At 38.7% G+C, this 22,939-nt stretch overlaps 1 protein-coding gene across 11 annotated transcripts in view; it reads right to left on the bottom strand.

The window, feature by feature from the left end:
• Positions 1–22,939, bottom strand: part of LOC115437576 (receptor-type tyrosine-protein phosphatase mu) — a 223,682-nt gene that overhangs the window by 188,587 nt on the left and 12,156 nt on the right. The gene's annotated exons all lie outside the window — the stretch shown is intronic.

Raw genomic sequence — 22,939 nt, forward strand, 5'->3', positions numbered from 1 at the left:
CGAAGATTCAGGAGGTAGGGAAAAGGTAAATGGGCGTTAAGTTTCAGCTTCACTTCCATGCTCAATGCCGCGCATACCTCAAGGACCAAACCGCCTCCTATAGTATTATAAGTAGGGTGAAAACTGGCCAACACCCCCCGCCCCCCCTCCCATATTACACACCACCACATCAACAGATCAATTCCACAGCAAAAACTGGAATGGTAAAATGGTAAAAAGTAGTTTCAACTGTTTGTTATTATCATTTGTATAATCTATGTAGACTAAGTCCCAACCTAAAGCATCTGTTTAAATTTTTTTTTTTTTTTTTTTAAAGTTACTATTTTTACATGAAACTGTCTCTGTCCAGTTGAGCAAAGATCCAGAAATTATCTAAGCTGAAATGATTATTACAGAACAAACAACGCCAACAATAACCAGACTCTGGAAACTGGATTCAGAAATTGTTTAAATAACAGCTTCTTTCCAAGTAGCCAGTAGTATCTGATAACATGTAGGATGAGGCAGAAATTAACAGCACAACAGCTGCCAACAGACAATGATGGAATCATTTGTTGTCCTCTGGAAAAGAAGGACATTAGATACATAGTGGCTGATAAGACTGAATTGGGCTGCGACGGCTGTGCCAAAAACTCTTAGTTTCTGTGCATTCAGACTACAACACTACTCTGGTGTGTCTGACCTGAAACAAGGTCAGTATGCTGGTATGTTTATTCCAATACAATGCAGCCCTAAAATACCTACAGCTTGGCCCATCAACATTAAAACATGCTAGCCACATTAACACATACCTAAAACCAGCTAATCACAGGTAAAGACCAGATAAGGAGCCTTAAAATGTTAATAAAATTACCATAAATAGATGCCATCTCCTTCTCATCTTTGGTACCACACATACTATGCATTTTCTATAATGTTCTGTTTATCTAAAGGTTTCTTGAGTTGCCAGAATAAACCACAAAGGTAAGTGTTCAAATGCAGTTCCTGCTTTGTGTAACTTAACAGAGACATTTCTGTGACATTTACATTCCCTTAATTAAATGTGAAAAGGGATCACGAGTACTATGTAGCTCTGCGAATAAATACTATGTCCATAACACTATATTAATGTTCTATGTTGTAAAGGTGCCAGTGATATTAGATTTGTGGAGCAGAATAGTAGCAGAATAACGCTAGTCATCAGTCACTTCATATTCTCTCAGACTGAAATGTCACTTGTGTAATTTAGTGAATACAAAACAATTGCAAATCTCTCAATAACATTAAATTTAATTAGTTTCAGACAATGCACACTAGGAAAGTTGTGAGCAACTTTTATTTGGAGTAATTTGTAAAAACAGAAACATCTGTCAATCTGTCAGACTGATCCCTAAGGTGTTTTTTCAAAGTGTCATCATCTGAATGTCCACAAAAGGTCAGGACACTCATAATACTCTTAGATTTGAGGAAAATGTCTCATCCAGTCAAACATCACTTTGAGCTGTCTGCTTGGTTTGACCATCCCACAGGCCTTTCGGCCTATATTGGTTTGGCCAGAAGAGCTAAATCAATCATGAAATAAGGAGAGCTGCCAAAGCCTTCCTTCACACCCCAACGACCAGCGCTCACCGCCATGTTGAAGCTATTTTGACGTGGTCTCCAAAATGTCACACACATCAACAGGGACAGCAAGCAAATGCTGCAGGGCTTGTTGCTGTCATGAACCTGATCTTGACATGATCAAATAGAAAGACTGAAGATGCTACGAGAACAAAGAGGATGAAATATTTAACACGGCTTAATTCACTGAAACTATTTTTAAAAAGTCCCACTGAGCCATTTAAAAGGGAATTTTAACACTGGACAAAATGAGCTGCACTCAGTCCATTCTGTATCACAATTATACTAATCCTGAATAGTGAAACAAATGATCCCTTTGATGGAATTTTCACCATAGACCAACAAACCGAAATAAACCACAGAAGAGTGCCTCCAGGCTACGTGAGATTAGTGAGAGAGCAGGAAAGAAACGGAGGGAGAACAAGTCGGGTAGAGGATCTGGGTAGCTCAATCTCACCTAAAGCTATGAGCTTCAGGGCATCGACCACAACCACAGGGCATCGTCTTTAATGCAAGTGCGAAGCATCACAAAAATCGACCTTAACTAAAGCTCTTTAATTATAGATAAATCATCAAATATTACACGTATTAGCAGACTGATAGTTTAGAGAATTGTAAGTGATATGGGTGACATGATGAAGAATAAAGAAGTGGATAGCATTAATGCCAACTGGGAATGCACTCAAGACCTGATCTCCCAGACCACATTTAGAGCCAGTCTGGGCCGCATATGGTCACAGTCTTTTAACAGTGTGAACACTAACGTGTCCTGGGACAGATTAAAGGATTGCCTATTCAGCTGATGCCCTCTCTTTTGTGCTTCAACAGTGGAATATTTAAGCGTTTTAAAGACCTGTGGAGGTACAGAGGCTGGCAAAAGTCTCACTAATATTTCATTGGACTGGCTTTAACGTTCATTTGCAGTGGGATCATTTCAATAAGCTCATGTAGTGTTACAACATGTTTTTCCACTGTTTTTGGACAAATAATATAGCTGAAGCTACTCCAGATCATAACACTACCCCCACAGGCTTGTACTGTAGGCTAGGGGCATGATGGGTAATCACTTCATCCACCTCTCTTCTCACGCTGATGCATCGATCGCTCATGCAAAAGAACCTAATTAAAACAAAAGTAATGGTCAAAGTTGTATTGATCTTTAAGGCGAATCGATTCCCAAAGACCGTTACCACACTAATCCAAAAGCCACTAACAAAGCACCCTGGTTACTGGTAGCCTCTGCGTAACACCATGCTTAAATTTTTGTTTTCCCACACAGTCACAGTTAAAACATTCACTCTTCTGACAGAAGAAACATTACAAAGCCAAAGCCTGTTCAACTTGGACAGCTTGTGCTGCATCCACAATACTTGGAAGAACTGAAAGCTCGCGCTACATTTTAGACTACTGGAGGTTGTTTATTTGCATACAGAGCGGGGAAGAGACATCCGATCACTCGAGATGCATGTGGAGACACATTGTAATACCAGATGAAAGAGCAAAAAATATATGTTAAGATCTGAATAGGGCCATAGAGACTTGAACATTTTACATGAAGAAAAACTGAAGCCGCTGGAGGCCGACCTGATTCATTAACACATATTTTTACTTTATTTGGTTAGCAATCACTAAAAAGTCATCATCTGTCCTATACTTTTATAGTTTGATGTAATTTCCCCTTTCTTATTGGCTTTAACTGTAAAATACACACAAGCAATGTGTAGTGCAGTAAGGTACACAGGGTACAGATGGTACTACGTACTTTTCAAAGGTACAGAGCTGTAATGATTACCATCAGATGGCCTATGTAAAGACAAAGAGGGTTTAGTATCTGTATACATAGCTGGGAAGAATTATTATGTTAACAATGACTTTCACTCTTCAGACGGAGACTTTTTTTTTTTAACTTTCTCTTCATGAGGTGGTATAACTATAGGAAAAGGATGAGTTTTGTTTTACTTTACCTTATATACTACTACCATATGCTGATATGAATCTGACTGAGAATACTGTGAGATTAGACAATATGGGGAGATAAAGTGGTTTAATTCCATTATCCAGATGTTTAAGGGAAAATCCAACCAGTAACTTTACACAATGACCATCTGTAGGGCTGACCCAACAGTATGGTGGAAGGAAAGCTGCTTCAATTTGCATCTCCAGCAATTAAAGCTGCACTTATTCCAAATAGACACGTGGATTCTGCAAAGCAGTGTGAAACTTTTAACTAACACTGTGGCACTTGGGATAAACCATATGCATACACAAACAAACAATGCACAAAACAGAAACTTATTCGACAGATTGGGAGCTGGCAAACTTCCCAAGGCTTCTTCATGACAAATCTGAATATGATGATAACTGGCGCCTGCAAAGCATTGCTCCTAAAAAGGAAAATGTGAACATTCAGCTGTATTTTGGAAAGCGGCATGCATAAATGTACAGTAATATCTATCCTGTGCATAAAATTAACAAGCTGTGCCTCATGTTGACATTCACAAGCTTTCGTTTTGTAATGATTAAGGTGAGAAGTTGCAAAGTAAGCGATAAATTTAGTACTGCATCATTTTTGTGGATTGTGCCTCAGGCTTCATCTGTTAATGAATTAGAAGTGTGAAACTTTCTTTCAAGAGGCATCTTCCATTTCACACACACATTTCATTAACCTGCAGTTCATTCATTATTGCAGTGGGTGTGGAGAAAAGTAACAGCCGTGGATATAATTGTGTTATTGGGGGTGTAGGGCTGTGGCTAATTACTTGCTGGGAACACAACATACACACTTAGACATCAGTCTGATGGAACAAACCACAATAGCTTGTGACAAGAGCTGTCCTCCCTGGAGTTTCAGGAGAGACTATGATAGCACAGTGATTCATGACTCATAACAGAATCAGATCTGCATAGCATGGCAGATGACACCCGGACACTGAAACAAGTCGACAAGTTTACCATGCTACGCCGCAACTTCAAAACCTGACAGTAAGCAACTAAAATAGGAGGAAGGTTTTACAAGAAGTCAAAATTTAAAATTATTTTAATCACCGTCTACAAGAGCTCAGCAATTTGTCGCGGTGATGTGGTGCTGCAACGTAGTGGTTACGCTCACATGTGCAGTAACCTGGCTGTGGGCCATAGAGCTGTTAAGGTCTTATTTGAGTTAAGCTGTTTACATGAGCCTTTGATAGCAACTGGGTCTCCTCGTTGCCAGGATATTCCTGTAAATCTGTAGTGTCCTGTCCAAGGATAGAACAGCAAAAAATGATAGTCAAGGCCAATTAGCTTTGATTTATACGACCAAAAATCACAAGTTTGTCTCAGGGTGCTTTGCAATCATTACAACATCCTCTGTGTTGACACACTAAATTTAGATGAAGGGGAAAACAAGCTCAGAGAAAAAGGGGGAAATGCTGGAGTTAATTTAGCCTGAGCAACAACAAAAAACACGACTGATGGTTGAGAAGTAGATCTATATGGAGTAACACAAACACTGAAGGGGGGACAGTTCAGCAGGCAACGCCTCCCTGTCAATTTGATGTGATCATGTTTAATGTAGCTATAAAGCAAGTTTTCTGTCAACTCACCAATGATCAGGTGTTCCTGTTCTGATCATGAGTATGTTATTTGGCTGTAACAGATTGTGAAAATATGTCTCATATCTTTTCTGAGGATTTGTCTCAATATGATCTTATCTCAGTTTGGTGAAGAATCATCAAAATTTGTTGATTAAGGTTTTTGATTAAACTGCAGCATGACAGAAAAACTAGCTGAAGAAACAGAATAGAATGTTAAAAAAAAAACTTTGTCCTTATTTTCAACTTAATTCTAATATTAATACAAATCACAGTGGTGCCTGTACTGTATTATGACAAGTCATAAGGACAACATGACTTCAAATATGCTTCGAAAATTCCATCTTATTATTCGATCTACATTCATAATACATATTCAACAACTTGAGGCTCAAGGAGGCTACTGAGCAAAAGACCAGCTGGAAGTGGTATAAAGAAAAAGCTTCCAAAATTCATTTAATCTAAACTGTGCTCAGCACTCTGAAAATCGGCCTTAGTTCTTCTAAGTCTATTCTTGTAAAAACTAAAGGAAATGGCCTGACATTAACAGCATTTATTCCACAACTCAGAGGAAGCTGAGACATTGTCTGTCACCTGGCCTCCCTTATCTCCTGGCCAACACAATGTCTGACTCATTGCAGCTCTGAAACTCCACATTTGGAGCTCATGAAAAGCACTTTGGACGAGACATCCACAGCAGCATATTTCCTCACAATCAAAGCTTTACAAAGGAAGAAAAGGAGAGCGCAGACGCTGGAGAGTTATCCTCATGAATCTCTGGCAGGGTTTTTTTTTTCCTTTATCCTCCTGTCGACAGCTTGTCTGATTCTTATAAAACCCATCCTTCACTCATGTCTGTTTGTCTTTCATTGAATTGGCTGGAGATATCTTCTCCACTCAATGACCTTGAAAAATAAACTAGGAGTTTTCGTAAGACTGAAGTATTCAAATCTTTACTTTTTTAGTAGGAAGGAAACAATGGAAAATCAGTAATAAAAAGGAAAATGTACAAACTCCACTTGTCTCTAAAATCCCCTCTGCAGTGTTATTCTGGTGAAATTTACACATTTGAATTATTTTTATTTAGCTTAAAGACTATTAGTTTGGTTTTGGATTTCAGTTAATTTTACAAGTACATAAGTGGTTTAAGTTTTACTTTGTGAAAATGTTACTTTTAATTGCTATTTAATTTTAGGGTGAGTTTTACTTTTTCAGGTCTTGAAGCCTTGCTTGGAGCTCACAAAGGCAGAGCTTGTCATCTGTTGACGTTAGCTAACTCCTTTTCTATGCTAACGACTATTAACAGCTAGTAGTACCAGTTTGTACACCGACTGTAGGGGACTTAGGTTGAGTTGATGGGTGTAGGGTTGATTTTTCCATGAAAATCTTTTTGCTCATTCCTGACTTCTTTAATAAGTGCATTTTACTTCATGTGTTTAATATGAATTTTGAAATTCTGTATTGGAAATTTTTCTGGAAAAGTATAAAGGTGCAGAGAGAATGTGGAAACAACTATTTTGAATAAATGTTGATGCAATAAACTCACATGGTTAATCAGCTGACAGATTGGCTGCTTATTGTGCCCTCCCAGATATTCTGATAAAGTGTGAAATCTGATGGAGGACACTGAATGTTTCCTGTCTTATCAACGGAAAAGACATCACATCTATTTTAGCTGGAAAACAACAACAGCTCTTCTACCACTGTGTTTATTAGAGTCACGCATCAGGTAACCTATATTAACACCTGCTGGTGACACAACCACAGTCTAGAATATTCACTCCAAGGCCCTTAAAGGAAAAGCACACTATTTGCCTTGTACATTGCAGCGAAGTATACAAATCTAGCTATAATTAGCTTAGAAATGTGGTTAGCTAATGTTAACAAACCATCAACTCCCAGCACAACAGACTCCAATGCAAACTTCATATAAGAACACAAGCACATGCAAATCTTAGATATTTAACCTTTAAATCAGCAAAAAAAAAGTCCAATTATATATTTCTTTAATAACTAGATGTGCTTCACACAGGACAATGTACAAAAATAATTAGTTATTAAAAATATTCCCTCAGGGTGTTTCCAGACATCATCCCGCATCAGCTTCTCATGTTGAACGGCTTTCTGTACGTTAGCCCTTTCTGTATAAAGGAGAAAAGAAGAATAAAACAGATTTTATCAGTGATTCTATTTTGTTTTAGTTTATGTTGGACTGCTCATTGTCATTTTCATTTAGTTTTTGCATGTTTTTAAAGCAGCAAGTGTTCTTTTGATTTTTATTCAGTTAATTATTTCTTCGCTGCTTGTTGAAGAATATGCATATTGGATATTCATTTCCTTTCCTGGAGCAAGTGTTCTTTTTTATTTTTATTTAATTTTCCACGGCTAGTTTTAGTTTTGGCCTTAGTTTTTGTACACTATGTTAACCCTCCTCAGCAAAACTCCCCAGCCACAAAGAGTTGGTGTCGAAAATTGACGCAATACTCAGAGGCTGACTAGTTTATTTCCCCTCTGCCATTTTTATCTCTCTGTTCACATGCTGTTCAGTGTCCATTTATCCGTGGTGAGGGCTTCTCCTTGGCAGGAACGATCACTTTCAACAACAGTCCCTGCGAATCAGAGAGACGTGTCACATCGTTCCAGTGACAACTAACGACTACCAATGTATCCGGGCAGGCTGCCAGTGCGCTGGGGTATAGAAACAGCCGGGGGGGTGGAGATGATGGTGGAGGGGTGGTGTTGGTGGTAGCGTAGAGGGAGGGGAAGGGTAGGTTGGGGGGGGGGGGGCAAGCTGGCTGCACGATCCAAGGAGACAGAGGTTTAGCTCACCAGTGGCAGCTTCAAAACCTCACATCACATCCCTTCAGTCAACAAAGTCCCTTACACATCATGTGCTGAGAGATGAAATCAATCTGCTTTGAGAGGGCTGACTCTGATACTATGTGTCTGGAGGCCAGCTGAGCCAGGAGATACAGAGTCCAATAACGTGACAGGGACAAGGGGCAGCGCAGACATGGGGGTCGTCTGATTCATCCAACAGCCGAGCCCTCTTTTCCTCCTGTCCCTTCTGCTCATTTGTATTCCCAAGGTCAGAGGGGTAGTCAAAACTTTTCTTTGCTTGTATATATTTTTGGCATTAAGATTAAGCGTAAAACATACTATTGCCATAAATAAACACTAATTGGTAGCTAATTTTCTTAGTTCTTGCCTGGTTGATTCATTGCCTCTGGGCTCATATGAATTATTCATCCAAGTAGCAAAACAGCTTTATGTAAAAACCTACAAGGCACTACATTCATTATGCTATCATGCCGAGTAATTCCAGGCACTGACGGCTGGTATTAGAATAATATGCATATTGGGTATTCTTTTTCTTTCCTGGGGCATTGGCAGGCAGTAATAGCGCTTCCGTTGGCAGGGACTGAGAGGGATGCAACACCCCTCATGGCTGACAAAACCCCCTTGTTTTGACAGAGTATTGAGAGAGGAGGGGAACGAGTGTTTCAGCTCTGCCCTCGTGGAGAGAGGATTAAGCTGTGTGGTCGCACCGCCGGGTGGCTCGGCTATGTTATCATGTCAATCCTTTTCTCCTGTGGCACCGTGGATCTGCACAGCCGCCGTGACTCCAAAACAAGCACCTGGCCTGGCCATGGGGAGCTCATCAGGCGCACCGTTCCCCCTTGGGAGCGAGGCTGCATTACACTTTTGGCAAAGTCTTTCTGACTGCACAAGAAGGACAATTCAAAGGCACGTAATATACACTGCGAGGGCTACAGGTTCTGTTTGTACCCAGAAACAAGCTTTCATTCCCTGCTATCATGTCTACATCCCCTTATTTTTCCTGTACACAAGTTTACAGCGACAGTGGCGGAGCGTGGGCGATGAGTCGGACAAGAGATGGGAAAACAGAAATGTCAGTTCAAAGTAGGGTGAGACTGTTAAATGGCAGCAGGCGCCTGGGTGAGGTATCCATCTTCCCAAGTGTTCCCTGTCTCCACAGATCTGTCTCCGTACCGGAGATACCTTGCCTCCGGAGGCCCATACCATGTCCTCAGGCAATGTTAACATGAGCGTGAGGAAAACACACAGGGTTACAAGGGGGTTTCCTCCTCCTTAGTGTCTTCATCAGCTGAAGAGTAGAGAAGCGGATTTACAAGCTGAAATATTTACAACATGATAATGGGATTTCAAAATAAAGGAGACTAATAAATAATTACAAATCAAACTGGTTCTGATCTGAAAGTTTACAATCCAAGTTAAGATTCAAAGGTTTGATGTGGCTAAACAAATAAAACATGATAATGCAATGCAATAAAACACCTGATATAAACAAGACTTAAAGGGTTTGCCCAAGTCATACACTACAGTATATGCAATGAAGTATTTAGACATGTTTAATTCAAGTGTTTCTTTTCTAACAGGGGTCTGGGATACAAAACAATAATGACAAATGTCAAAATACAGTTTTATTTTGGGATAAATATATTGATTATCAATAATGATGTTTATATGTCAAACCAGCATGAACAGGACAACTTACAGCTGTAGCCATGATGTGTCCCATTATTTTTGTCCATATAGTTTATAAACATCAATATTTCCTTGAAGTTTAATGGAAGATTTTTCTTCCTCAGTGAGATGTGAAAAAAGTAGATGGTTAGTTGTGGTAGAAAATTATTTTTTACAGTCAGAACACAAAATATTTTAGAAATTTAGGAGGTACAACATTTAAAATTGTAGTCATGGATTTTAAAAAAAAAAAGTCAATGTTGAGAGAAATTAAGTAAGAACCATCTCTGAGGCATTTTGGAAGCAAAGATAACAGTTTAAACCAAACTAACCAATGCAATGCAATGATATTTATCGCAATATAAAACTATATTTTTTCATTATTGTTTTGTATCCCAGACCCCTGTAAGAAAAGAAACACCTGAACTCAACATGTCCCAATACTTCTGTCCATATAATGTATGTCTTGAGCACTTATGCAATGAGGTTAACAATTTGTAAAGTAAGCCTGTAGGTTGAAGGAATCTCTTTTCTAAAATGAGATGGAGACTCACTCCATGCTAACTGTACACCTCTCAAACACATAATCTTTGACTGAATACAGATCAGTATCAGAAGTATGTGGTATGTGAATGAAGTAGTAGGTATGTAAATATTGGATGAAGCTGCCATGACTTCACCCATTGGTTTGGGGATTAGTTGGTTTGCTATTTTAAAGTGTCAACGTGACCACTGCAATCTTATATTTTGGGAAACAAATGCCCATATTTGAATAAGAGGGTGGAGCTAGGGAAGAGCGATGGGTGAAACTTACCAAGCTTCCAGTGGTCTGACCTATCATTAGCTCATGTAGCTAATGTTAGGATGGGTATATGAAGCAATACTTACAACTTTCCTCAAAGGAGGATGTTGCTTGACAAGAGCACACAAATCCAACAAGCAGCAAAGCCTCATGCTGGTCGATCACAAAATTCAGTTAAAAATTAATGTTAGTTATCTTTCATGAGCAGCAGGAAAGAAATAAACAAAAGCTGCCTTATGTTTTCATCTTCTGTGGCTCCCTCCGTTGCAGACTGTCTCATGTTACATTGGCAGGGCTAGATTACAGAATCTGGATTGGTACTGGATTGGTAAATCTGATATCTGGTGACAGAATTACATCAGTATCAGCACCAGATACTGATAATGGATTGGAAGAGTCCCAACTATTTGTAAGGTAATACGGTTTGGGCAGGAGGACCGGCTTGTTGGGGGAATTTACGGCAAGAAAATACAAAGGATAAGTGGGAAACTGGAGATACATAGTGTTTGTCAGCTCTTTGAGAAGAAATGCAAGCAAATCCTGCGCAAATGTCTTTTGTTTTGATGAAGTGGGGCTGGTATTTAGTTGCTTATGTTAACGTAAAATCCTGTAACACTTACCACTTGAATGACTGTTCTCAGGTGGAACCTTAAAGTTTGAATTTTGAAAGGATGATAATTTTACTGTTTAGTGGAAGAAAAAAAAAATCAAATGTGTACGTTGATTATAAACCCTCTCTTTGTTGACTCTACAGTAGAGGTCTCAATCTCATTTTCTTTCAGGGGCCACATTCAGCCCAATCTGATCTCAAGTGGGCCGAACCAGTAAAATAATTGTATTATAACATATAAATAATGACAACTCCAGATTTTTGTCTTTGTTTTAGTGCAAAAAAAAAAACACCATTAAATTATGAAAAAACTTACTTTTATAAACTATCCAAACAAACACGATGTGAATAACCTGAAAAAACTGAAATTTCTAAAGAAAAGTAAGTGCAATTTTAACAATATTCTGCCTAAACTTATCATTTATACATCTGCATTATGGATCAGATCTACAAAGACACTAAACACTTAGTAACAGGCAGAAAATAGTTAAAATTGAGTTTAATTTTCTTTAGACATTTCAGGTTGTTCATATTTGTTGAGGTTATTCATGTTTCATTGTTACAGGATAGTTTGTAAATGTAAATATTTTCATAATTTAATGTTACTTTTTGTACTAAAACAAAGTCAAAAATTTGAAGTTGTCATTATTTATAGGCATATTGTAATATTATTAGTTTCACATCAAACCAAGAAGAAAATATGGAGTCATTCTTTTTTGTAGGTTTTTACGCTATTATTATTTTACTGTAGATCATATTGGTCTGCATGTGGAACCTGAGCTAAATGAGTTCGACAGCCTTGACTGGAATTTTTGCACTTTGCAAATTCATCCCACGGGCCGCACTGGAACCTTTGGCGGGCCGCATTTGGCCCCCGGGCCGCATGTTCGAGACCCCTGCTCTACAGTGATAATGACTGTATTGTGATATATGTTGTGATAGAAGATTTCAGCCACTTACCTCCACTGACATAAGAATTTTTGAAATAATAAATCCTATGACAGTTTCAGCCTATGTTGTTGGTCAAATTAAAATAAACCTTATTTGGCTTCATGGCCATTCCTCCCTCACTGGAACAAAGCAGTATGCCACAAAGGTCAAGAAGCAAACAATTATTGCTGCCTGTTTGTCATGCCTGGTATCTTCTAAAAGGATCTCGCTCGTTCAACCAAGGCCTCACATGGGTCAACAATGAAGTGTGATCTGTCTAATAGAGCGTGCATGTTAGGAGGAGTTCTCTGGATTTCAAGTAGCTTCCTCATTATAGTGACAATCAGACTGCATGTTGCCAGACATTAGGGGGTTTTACTGTCACGAAAGCCCACTGGGGTGGAATGCATGTCTCCAGTCCTGAACTGGGAGCTGTTTATCGCAACGTGTATTAACAAATCAGACCCTGTTTTAAGTGAAGTTTCTGATTTTCCACAGCAACAAATGTGACCTTGAACAAACTGAAGCAAGCTGTATTGATACTGATACTGATATTGATAGATTAAGCATGGAAGCGTTTTTGATTCAAAAACCCAGATGAGGTAGAAAAAAGTTATTAAAATTTCCTGGAAACACTTGCCTACAAGACAGCTGCTGTTGACTTTTTCCTTGGAGAGTAATAGTGTAGATTAAACATGTTAAGCAAATCTCTCCATATTCCCAAGTAAATTGCAAAGATGTTTAAAAACTTATTAATGGGCAAAGGATAATATCCCTCCTGGAATTAAGGATTGACAGAATTGGAGCAACTCGGGCGAAACATTAATTAAGGACTGAGTTTGAATATTTCCACCACTGCAGCCACAAGAGTGTCTGGTATCCAGTCCAACATCACTGCAACATGCTCACATCGAAAATGTCAATGTGTATCTTCACTATGATTACATACTGCACCATTAAAAAAAAAAAAAAAAAAAAAACATTGGCAGACAACTTAATCTTTAGTCTGCGAGGGCAAATCTTACCAGGCATGACAGACAGTCACACACTGGGAGACAGAACAGCAGTAATGAAAAATTGACATGGAATCTAGATAAGAGTGATATCATAAATCCAGAGGCAGAAACCAAAGGTGAATTTTCAGAGTAAATGTCAGCTCCTCCCACAGAAGTATAAGCTCCGATGCCTCACCACTCTGACTGCTGCAAGTGTATGTGCCACTGTATTAGCTATGAGATAAGGTGTGCACATCCGAGGGCGTCCTATTTAATTTCTGAAAATAGTACCCTTTTACAAGTGTGCGAGATGAACTTCCACCTCGCCAAGCTACTTAGAACGATTAGACTGAAATTTCATAAATTGTCTTCTTCCACAGTTTGAGATAATAGTCCGATGAGCACACAAAACAATTTGACCCCTTCTGCTGACCCTCTTTGTGGCAGCGAAATTGCTTCTAATGACATGCTGTTGCTCAGATGCATTAAAAAGATTTCTCTTATAGCTTTTGACAATTGACACATCTTCAGGAAAAACCCTCCACATGCCATAAATACAGCAAACCACGGTATGAGAATGTGACAAAAACCCCATTTGTGCCCACAGCAATAATCTGGAGCACTTGTGCTAAATCATAACATAGCACCTAGATGTAACATGACATGATATAGAGATACAGATTTTCACGATGAAATAACCTCATTTTTGAAGAAACTACTTAGCAGAAGTCTGTTTAAAAGACGTGCACTGCTGGGGTTGCAGCAGTACACTTGGGCATATGAAATTAGGAGGCCAGCCATCAAAGTAAAAATGTAATTATCTTGGAGAAAATGAATGTGCATAAATGCATTAACAAAAATTAATAAGACTAATCCTAATCTATCTTTTTTGCGGCGAGGTGCTTCTGGAAAAGCCGGACAATCTCTGGGGATTTCTCCAATTAAAAACCTGACACTAAAGCTTCAGACCTGGTTATTATAAATCTCCTTCCACCTTTTCTCATTTCATCTACCAGCCAAAAATCACATATTTTTCTGTTGTCACTGCCAAGGAAGCACTAATTACAACTCATACATAATCTTTTATGTAAATGTTTTTGCCTTCTTTGATCTCCCCGTGTAGTTGAGGACAGCCGGATCACAGACTTGGGCTAGATCTGTCACTTGAGTCGGAAAGCATATGAGTGAAGTGGAAAGAAATCTGATATGTTGTGATGTTTGTCATGAGCAGGGAGGATTGTTTGATCAGGTCATTACATTGGGGGCTTTAGGAAAAAAGAAAAAAAAAACAAACACACACACAACATGGTCAACCTGTTGAGATCTTTTATCCTGATCTTATGGGACAGGGCTTAGCCTCAGATGTGAACCAGTGAAGATAGAAGACAGACAGGGATTTTAACACCCTCTAGTCTCTGGATTCAACTCTCTAAAGATGCAATGTAATCGTCCATTTACATTTTCAACTGTGATATTGTTTATGCACCTTATACTCAATAATTGCACATATATCATACTGTTTATCTCTGACAGTTTTGTATATTTAACATATTATATTTATCTCTGGCAGTCTTGCACATGCTACATACCATTTGTCTCTGACAGTTTGCACAATTACTCAGACGTTGCATATATACATATTTATTTACGTAGTAATAGTAGTTTATATTTTATGCTCATTATCCTTGGCATGACATCCTTAAATGCTGCTTTGTTTTGTTTGTTTTAATTTTCTAGTTAAATTCTTCTTCTTTTTTTTTATTCTTAAGTTCTCTTGGCATTCAGTGTGGACGGCAAAGTAAGATTTTCATTGTTCAGAGAAACCTGATTCTTTACTGTACACATGACAATAAAACACTTTGAACCTCTTACATGGTTCTTTAAGTTAATGAATTGTTAGCTATGTGGTAGTAAGCCATGGTTTATAACAAGGACTCAAATAGCTAGTGCAATACTAAGTTGCAGTGACATACCATAATTTGTACTAGAAAAAAAAAAAGGAGTGTAGTGGTAATTTAAACCAGTATCAAAGATTAGCAACATACCGTACATTTGCTGTTACTTAAATATAACATTGACTCCTGCTGTATAAAAACAGCTGGGGGCATGACAGATAGAGGGCGGCTGCATGTTACTCCTCCTGCCGACAGAGAGAAAGGTCAGCTCTGACGCCCTGGAAGGAGCCCTGGAGCTCCCGTGGACATAAGGGAGCCAAACGGCCTCTCTGAGAGGCAGAAGGGTCAGATAGCAGACCCAGGGCAAAGCAGGAAGAACAGCAGACTACCTCAGGCACTTCCACCCAGCCAAAGCCAAAAGAACTATTTAACCCAAAATTATTGCTGCTGTATTTACTCTTTTGTACTTGCCGTATCTTACTATGACAGCAGTTGTAATAGTGGCTTGGATTCTGCATGGTTCTGGCTTTAATATAGCTGACTGACTTTTCTGCAGTGTTCCTGTTACTTTAAGGAAATTAAGGGTACAAGGTGTGGACAGATTTTACAAAACTATTTCTCTGGTCACACTGAAAACTGGAATATCTTGGGTCAATTTTCAACATGGTAAGCATTACAGTATTAGCATACATTGCATCCATGATCATTGTTCTGACATGGCAAATGAATATCAAACACATGAACACAAAAACAACTTGAAAACTTTCTGATATTTGCAGTTCGCCATTATCAGAATTGGCAAACCTGGTATCATTTCACCCATTCCAGTGGCCAATATTTATCAAATGAGTTATAATAAGGCTTTTTTTCATGAACTTTGCATAATTAAATCTGTGCTCATTCAAAAATAATGTAATTAAGGGCTGAAGGACTTAAAAACAGGTCAAATAACCTAAATATATCAACTGTCTGCCAAACTGTCATTTCATATACTGGCATCTACCCAGAATTTTCAATCCATCCTTGCTGAAAACAAAACCAATACTAAAAGTAACACACCCCCAATTATTCAATATGCATTTAAAGGTTGGGGGTGTAGTATTTAGTGGCGTCAAGAGGTGTTGAAATTGCAGATTACAACCAACTGAAGACCCCTCACACTCTCACAGTGGCTACTAAACTCAATCATGACCAGGTTATGAGTGGTTTAGCTGTGTAATTAATTCTAGTACGCAGTCAACCACCAAGAAAAGCACAAAGTCTGTTAGAAACCATTCAAGGAACCTGATGGATGCCATGAATGCCAACCCGCTCAATCTGTAGATATAAACATTCATTTTAAGACAATGAAAACAAAACTTATTTTAGTTTTCACATGACTGTATGAATACTATATTCATTTTCTGTAATTACACTTTAAACTCAAAAATATAACGAAGTGGCTATTGGCACAGTACTATGGCATGAAATATTGGTTTGTATTTTACCACAGAGCCAATCAGCGCCCTCGTTACATCATGTGTCTGAAACATCACATCCCGAAAAGTACCAAGGCAATCGGATAGCAAATAGATGGGGCCTTAAGACAGCAGAGATTTAGCTCAGTAGGTAATGCTTTGGACTGCAACGCAGAAGACTTGGGTTCAGCTTCCTGGTCAAAGCAGCATTTTTTTCTGCAGATTTTTAAATGGGCAGGGGGGGCGCACGGGGAGAGGCAAGGGGGACACGGGGGAGGGGGTAAGTAAATACAACAGTGATATAAATCAGCCACTGGGACAACATTCAGAGTGCAGAATTCGCAGCACAGCACTCAATACACTAAACTGACATGTAGCTCCACCCACCTTCACCAGCCTCAATCTCACTGACTGCACAGAGCAAAGACCACCATAAAACAACAACATATAGAGCATTTACAACAATTCCTATTCTATACTGAGTTCATCTAACAGTATCCATGATTGGCTCTCGTACAAATGCTAATATTTGATTGGCTCTGTGGCAATAGAGAAACCGATATTTTGTGCCACAGTACTGTGGCAGTACCACTGCCAAAATATAAACTGAATGGATGGCTTAATTTACAATACAGAAGAAGAAGAAGAAGAAGAAAGGAACTTCAGTAAAACAATCTTAATTACAATGAGAAAAATACAAAACAAATTAACTAGCTAAAACAAGAACATCTAGAGGTAAAATGTGGAGAATGGGGGGGGTGAGTTCAACATGTTTCTGTAATTTGTTTCGAGTTGCAGATGCACAGTAGCTAAAACTTTATTCTCCAATCTCAGCACAGCTGGCACCTGTGACACAACAAAAATACTTCAGCATGTATGATAAGAGCCAACGCTAAAAAGAGGAGAGTGAAGGGACACTAGTGGTTTAAACAAACATTAAGAGTCTCATAAATAAATAAAATCCAATGGTTCCAATGTATAAAACTGAAATATAAAACTATACTCTGATATTTGTCATTATTTGAATTGATAAAGCACTTTGTGACTCTGTCTGTGAAAAGTGCTCTATAAATAAAATTTACTTTACTTACTTTACTTTACTTATTGTTTTGTATCCCAGACCCCTGTTAGAAAAGAATTCAACATGTCCCAATACTTTTGTCCATATAGTGTATGACTTGTCTTAGACAGTCATGCTATGAGGCTAACAATATGTAGAATGTCATATAGCCACAGTCCAAAACTGAGCTTTGAAACTTCTAAGTTGACAAGCATCTTTCCACAATGTAGAGAGATCACGAGGAATAGGTTCGATTTTAAATCGATACAAATACTGTAATCGATAATACTTATCTATCTGGTACTTAAACAGTATTTAGTTCATTTCCAAGTAAGGGCTAGGTTTATAGGTCAAATTGAACAGAATTATTTGCTTCATCTTCTCATTTGTAGTTTAGACCTAAATAGTAGATATATAATTAATATTCATAAATAAGAAAGAGCAACAGAATTGTTTTGAAATAATTACTACTATAGATTCTAATTTTGTTGCGCAAGTATGTGAAAAAAATCAAAAACTTACTGCAAAAGACAATAACCTTTCAGTCATTTCAGTATAAAACAAAGCAGGACTTTTTCTTCATCAGTATTTTGACAGTGTGGTAGTGTTCCTACGGCGTCCTGAACTCTAAACCCACCTGCTCTGAATCTAAACAACAGATCTGATGATACTCTGACCATTTCACATTCATACATTTATGAACCGACACATAGTGAAACAATCATCTGATCACTGGTCACTTTTAATGATTAACTCGTGCTAGTATTTAGATTCCACTGCTAGCATAGCAACAACTGTTTATGTCTCCGCCTGTACTTGACAGACTTTTGTTAGGCTTTACGACAGATCGCTCATGTTTATTAATATGTACAAGACTTCTTTTGTTTATGTCACTGAGTGAAGTGACTGTTTTCCGGTTTCATTCCTTGTGAACACTGGCCGCTGTCTCTAGAATATTTGCACGTTGGAGCTGCAGTGTGTGACCAAAACCCGACCCCAGGACTTTCACCTAGACTAAGAATTGAAAAAAATACATCACAGACAAATGTCACAATCAGACTGGGTGAGAAAAAATTGAAAGGCAACTTTTACATTGCTTTGATATACAGGAGCCTTATTTTTCTATTTTTCCTTTCCCCTCTACTGGTAGGAAAACTGCTAACATCGGAGCTTACCAATATGCTGGTCTTTACTTATTTAGCCATGGGGTCTGTTCAGTACCAGGTTTTGGTGCCCCTCCCTACATATTACACCTGATAACAGAAGAAACAATATACTTTAAAAAGTACATAGAACAGGCCTCAGGATTGAACCTCGTGGAACACATTTTGCAACATATGTAAACATATGCAAACAAAATATTACACTGTAAACTAAAATATTACAACCCAATAGATATTATAAATCCACCACATCAACTTAGTATAGTACATTAACCTATTAGAATACATTATCTCATTATCTAACACCTAACCTACTAGCAATAAATGAAATCAGATTTTAACACTACAAACCTTATGGTGTTTTGTTTTTTTTTTTTCTTAAATCAAGAACGTAAAAGTTTTTTCTCTTAAAAGCTCCGACTCACTGGTTTTTATTACAACCTCATTTTATAAATACATAATGGTTCAGATCAGAGGTTTATCCAAACCTTAGAAATGATTCAGGAGAGTGCACAAAAGAAAACCAAAACTCTACTTAAGTGAAAATGTGTTACCAGAGAAATCTGTGGTTGACCAGCAGGGTGTTTTACATTTGCAGCATTTTGGTAAGAAGAGTGTAGGTGTTCCCTCCTTCTATTTGTTCAACAAATGAACATGACAGGCTTAATTCGCTGGTGTGAGGGCCAAACCCACTGTCCTCTCATTTCATCCTGCCAGCCTGGTTACTACCCTTCTCATTCCCTCATGCCACAGTGTCACCAATCAGCTGGGGTCCAGGTTTCATTAAGGCACCGACGCCGCTGTCTTCTGTCACATCCCTGATAATAAGCCTGAGATGGGTTGGCTAACTGACACACAGTAACAAGGAGGAAAACGCAGCACGCGGGCTTGAGAGTCAAACGCTGGCTTTGCACATTAACACATATCCGAGTGCACGCTTGGTGGAGAAATGCCACCATCAGTGACACACACACTATAAACAAGGGCTACGAACGTGGACAAGCACACTGTATTTATGTGCACAAACGCCTACATATGCATGCTTGGATGCAGTCGATCTGTCAAAGCCTGAGAGTCTTTTGTTCAGATAATTATAGAAATGAAAGCTGAATGATGAAATGAAGAGTGATAAGGGAGGAAAAATTGTAGAATATTCAGTCTAACTTCACTCAATGCCAAGAGGCTATTGTTATGCATGAAAAGCATTATAACCACACGAGTCCTGGGTGAAAGAGTATACCTTAAACCCCCCTGACATTAACCTTGAGGTGAACTGCAGCTGTGTATGCATCATATCTGAAGCAGAATTTTTATAAAATATTTTTTTGTTTAGCAAAGAAGGCTATGAATGAAGCACAGAAATCCTACAAAAATCATATGTATGTAAGGACATCACCATTTTTCACTAAACCAACAATCTAAAAGCCAGAGATATTTAGAATACACAGTAATATGACCAAAAAAAGCAGTAAAATGTCACATTTGAGGAGCAGCTTGGTTAAAATGGATGAAAACGCTGGCTGATTAGCTCTGTTCGATTAATGCCGCTGGGGCTTCACACAGTGGGAAAACTTTGAAACTTTTCTCTTTCTTGTTGAAAGTCCAGTCACAGACAGTCCAATGTACCCTTAACTATGTTTCCCCCCTGTACATTTCTGTCATCCCAGTACACATTCCAGCCACGGCAGTAGCTACTATTCTGACAGTTTGGAGAAAGCACAGCTGGGGTGATGCCGAGGTGAGGTTTTCCTGAGGGAAATGAACCTGGTGGGTTGAAGGGGGGAGATTTTCAGACACACAGGTGCTGTTGAATATTAGTCTCACGGCAAGAAGTCTGGGCTCATGGGAGTGAATTATTCATCCTCTGAACCCGGCCCGTGTGCTGCTGCCTCACCAGGCCACTGCAATCCTGATCTGCACTGTTTGATGCTTCTTCAGCTTCCTGGTGACTAAATAAAACTGTGGGGCTGCAACAGAAATGAGACACACATGCCAAACCAGTAGCTGCCCTGACAGAAAGTGTCACCTGCAGAGATATAAGCAGTTTATTTGGCCCGTGTTCATACGGTCGGCCAAGTTTTCTCAGCTTTTTTCACTTTTAAACTATATGCAAGCAGCGCAAAGTCCCCTAATGTCACTCTCAAGCTGGGTAAAAATAATAGCCTCAATATTCTACCATTCCTGTCTGCAGACAAGAAGCAATTTCATTAATAAATAATTTAATTAAATCATGACGGTGACAAGGACGTGACTAGGCAGAATATAAGATCAAGTGCTGAAATGAATCACCTTTAGGTTCATTTTGGCTTCAACAAATTATGCAGAATGAAGTCTATGTCTAGTCCATTCCAAAGCAAAGACAAGCAATTTGTTTAATCACTTGTAATGCACACCTAAGTAACAGAATAAATCAAGTCTTTGGAGACATTTTCATTTTTTGTTGCCGTTTAAAAGGTCAGCTTGTTTGAAAGTGCAAAGGTCATGAAAATCTGGAGGAAAAAAATATATAATGAAAATAAATAAATAAAACCTTTGGCGTCTTACCAGCACTGGACCACTAGAACATGTTCTTGCCAAAATATATAATATAACCAAGGTGGGATGCTGTGCTATGCTGGTTCCACATACTTATGTGCATAGACCAATTTTACATCCACATCTGTATTGTTTGTAAATGACAGGTAACCTTTCTAAGCTAATGGTGGCTAGTATTAAAAGTGCACTCTCAAAAGATACTTAACACCTACATAACAATTGCTTAATATGGAATACTAAAATAATGACATTTGTTCTGCTAATGAACCTCAACAGGCAAGTGAAAAAAATGAACCTTTTTCAAAAACAAATACTAAAATGCCACTTGTACATGCCCTGGCCCAGCTTCCTTTTATTTTTTTTGCATGTTAGCTTAAGCAACATGCTACCCAGACAGCCAGCGGGTATTTCTTTCCTGAAGGCTAATATATTCAATTAAGAAGCTGTACACACTGTAGCAGTCACCAAAAAATAAGGCAAAAATAATAGCGTTTTGATAAAATGTAAATGTAGTGTTAAAAATAAAATAAGGAATATGGGAAAGATACATGGGTTCTGGTCAGACTCCAGTTGCTCAAGGTTTTTTTTTATACCCTTGCCTCTTTACATAAATCCCTCTGCTGCCTACCTTCAGCTGGGATCCTATTATGAATAATGCCCCATTTAAATCTGGGAATGGCAATGGGGAAATCCTCCGTTAGCCCTGGGACTTGCTCAAAGACTTAGTAGGACAGGGAAAAGATATGTTTGCATTTTAGTCAAGTCACACAAAAGAATGATTTTTCTCTGTAGCTCTTAAGGTGGTAAAACACAATTGGACTTCAAGCTTTTAAGAAAAAAAGAGATTGCTTCACTCTAATGTGATGGTTTCTTGAAATTGCAACAAACATGTCTTGTTAATTTTGCTCCAACTTGTTTAAGTCTAGTTGTGTTTGTCAGGATATGTGACGCTGAGGCAGTGGGACTGATGATAAGGTTGCAGATGCTAGAGGCTTTCCACATTAATTACTCCTTTTGATACCAATAAGTCTCTGAGACAACTCATCCAACTGAATATATCCCCCCAGTCAGCAGCGTACTATCATTACAATCAACTTGTCAGATTTTCACGGTTTTGTTTATTCAGATGTGCATTATTCCAAAAACATGTGTTTTCAACTTTGTTTCCGTTTGCAATGCGGAGCTGCACCCACACTTCTAATGACTCCTGTGCCCTGTAATTTCTTTAGCGTGGCAAACTCTGATTACAGGGTGGGAGTCTAGCTTCAAGCCAAGCATCATCTTTTCCAGTTATTGTGTTACTGTGTTTGCTCTGTCTTTAACATGGCCCTGCAGCTGCGGGTCTCAATAGCCATTTCGATGAAGCAGTGTTTAACACCAAAGTGATTTAGCACAACAGTTTGCTGCGGTACAGCCCGTGGCTACTGATTTTTAACGCATTGTTTGCTCAGGCATGCTGGCAAATTAAACAAGGAATGAATTAGAAGCTGAGTTGACACTGGTGGTGCTGACTGATGGTCCCTGAGAGAAGATGGTCCAGCAGTCGTCCCCACAAGAGCTATTAACCGACTTGATTCATGTAAGATTTCAGTGAGTTAACAGACTGTCACAGAGGCAACCACAAGTGAGAATATAATTAATGTTATGATAGGAGGTTTGCCACATAGTTAAAAACTAATATGAAGATTGACACTGAAGGAAAACACTACTCGAACATCTGCTAATTGGCTTCCCATAGGCTACTCTGAGTCCACAGGCATAAAGGAGTTGTTCAGATTGTCATCCTTTTCTGAAAGTTGAAGGTCCAGTGTG

This window comes from Sphaeramia orbicularis, chromosome 17, assembly GCF_902148855.1.
Source record: "Sphaeramia orbicularis chromosome 17, fSphaOr1.1, whole genome shotgun sequence".
NCBI lineage: Eukaryota > Metazoa > Chordata > Actinopteri > Kurtiformes > Apogonidae > Sphaeramia > Sphaeramia orbicularis.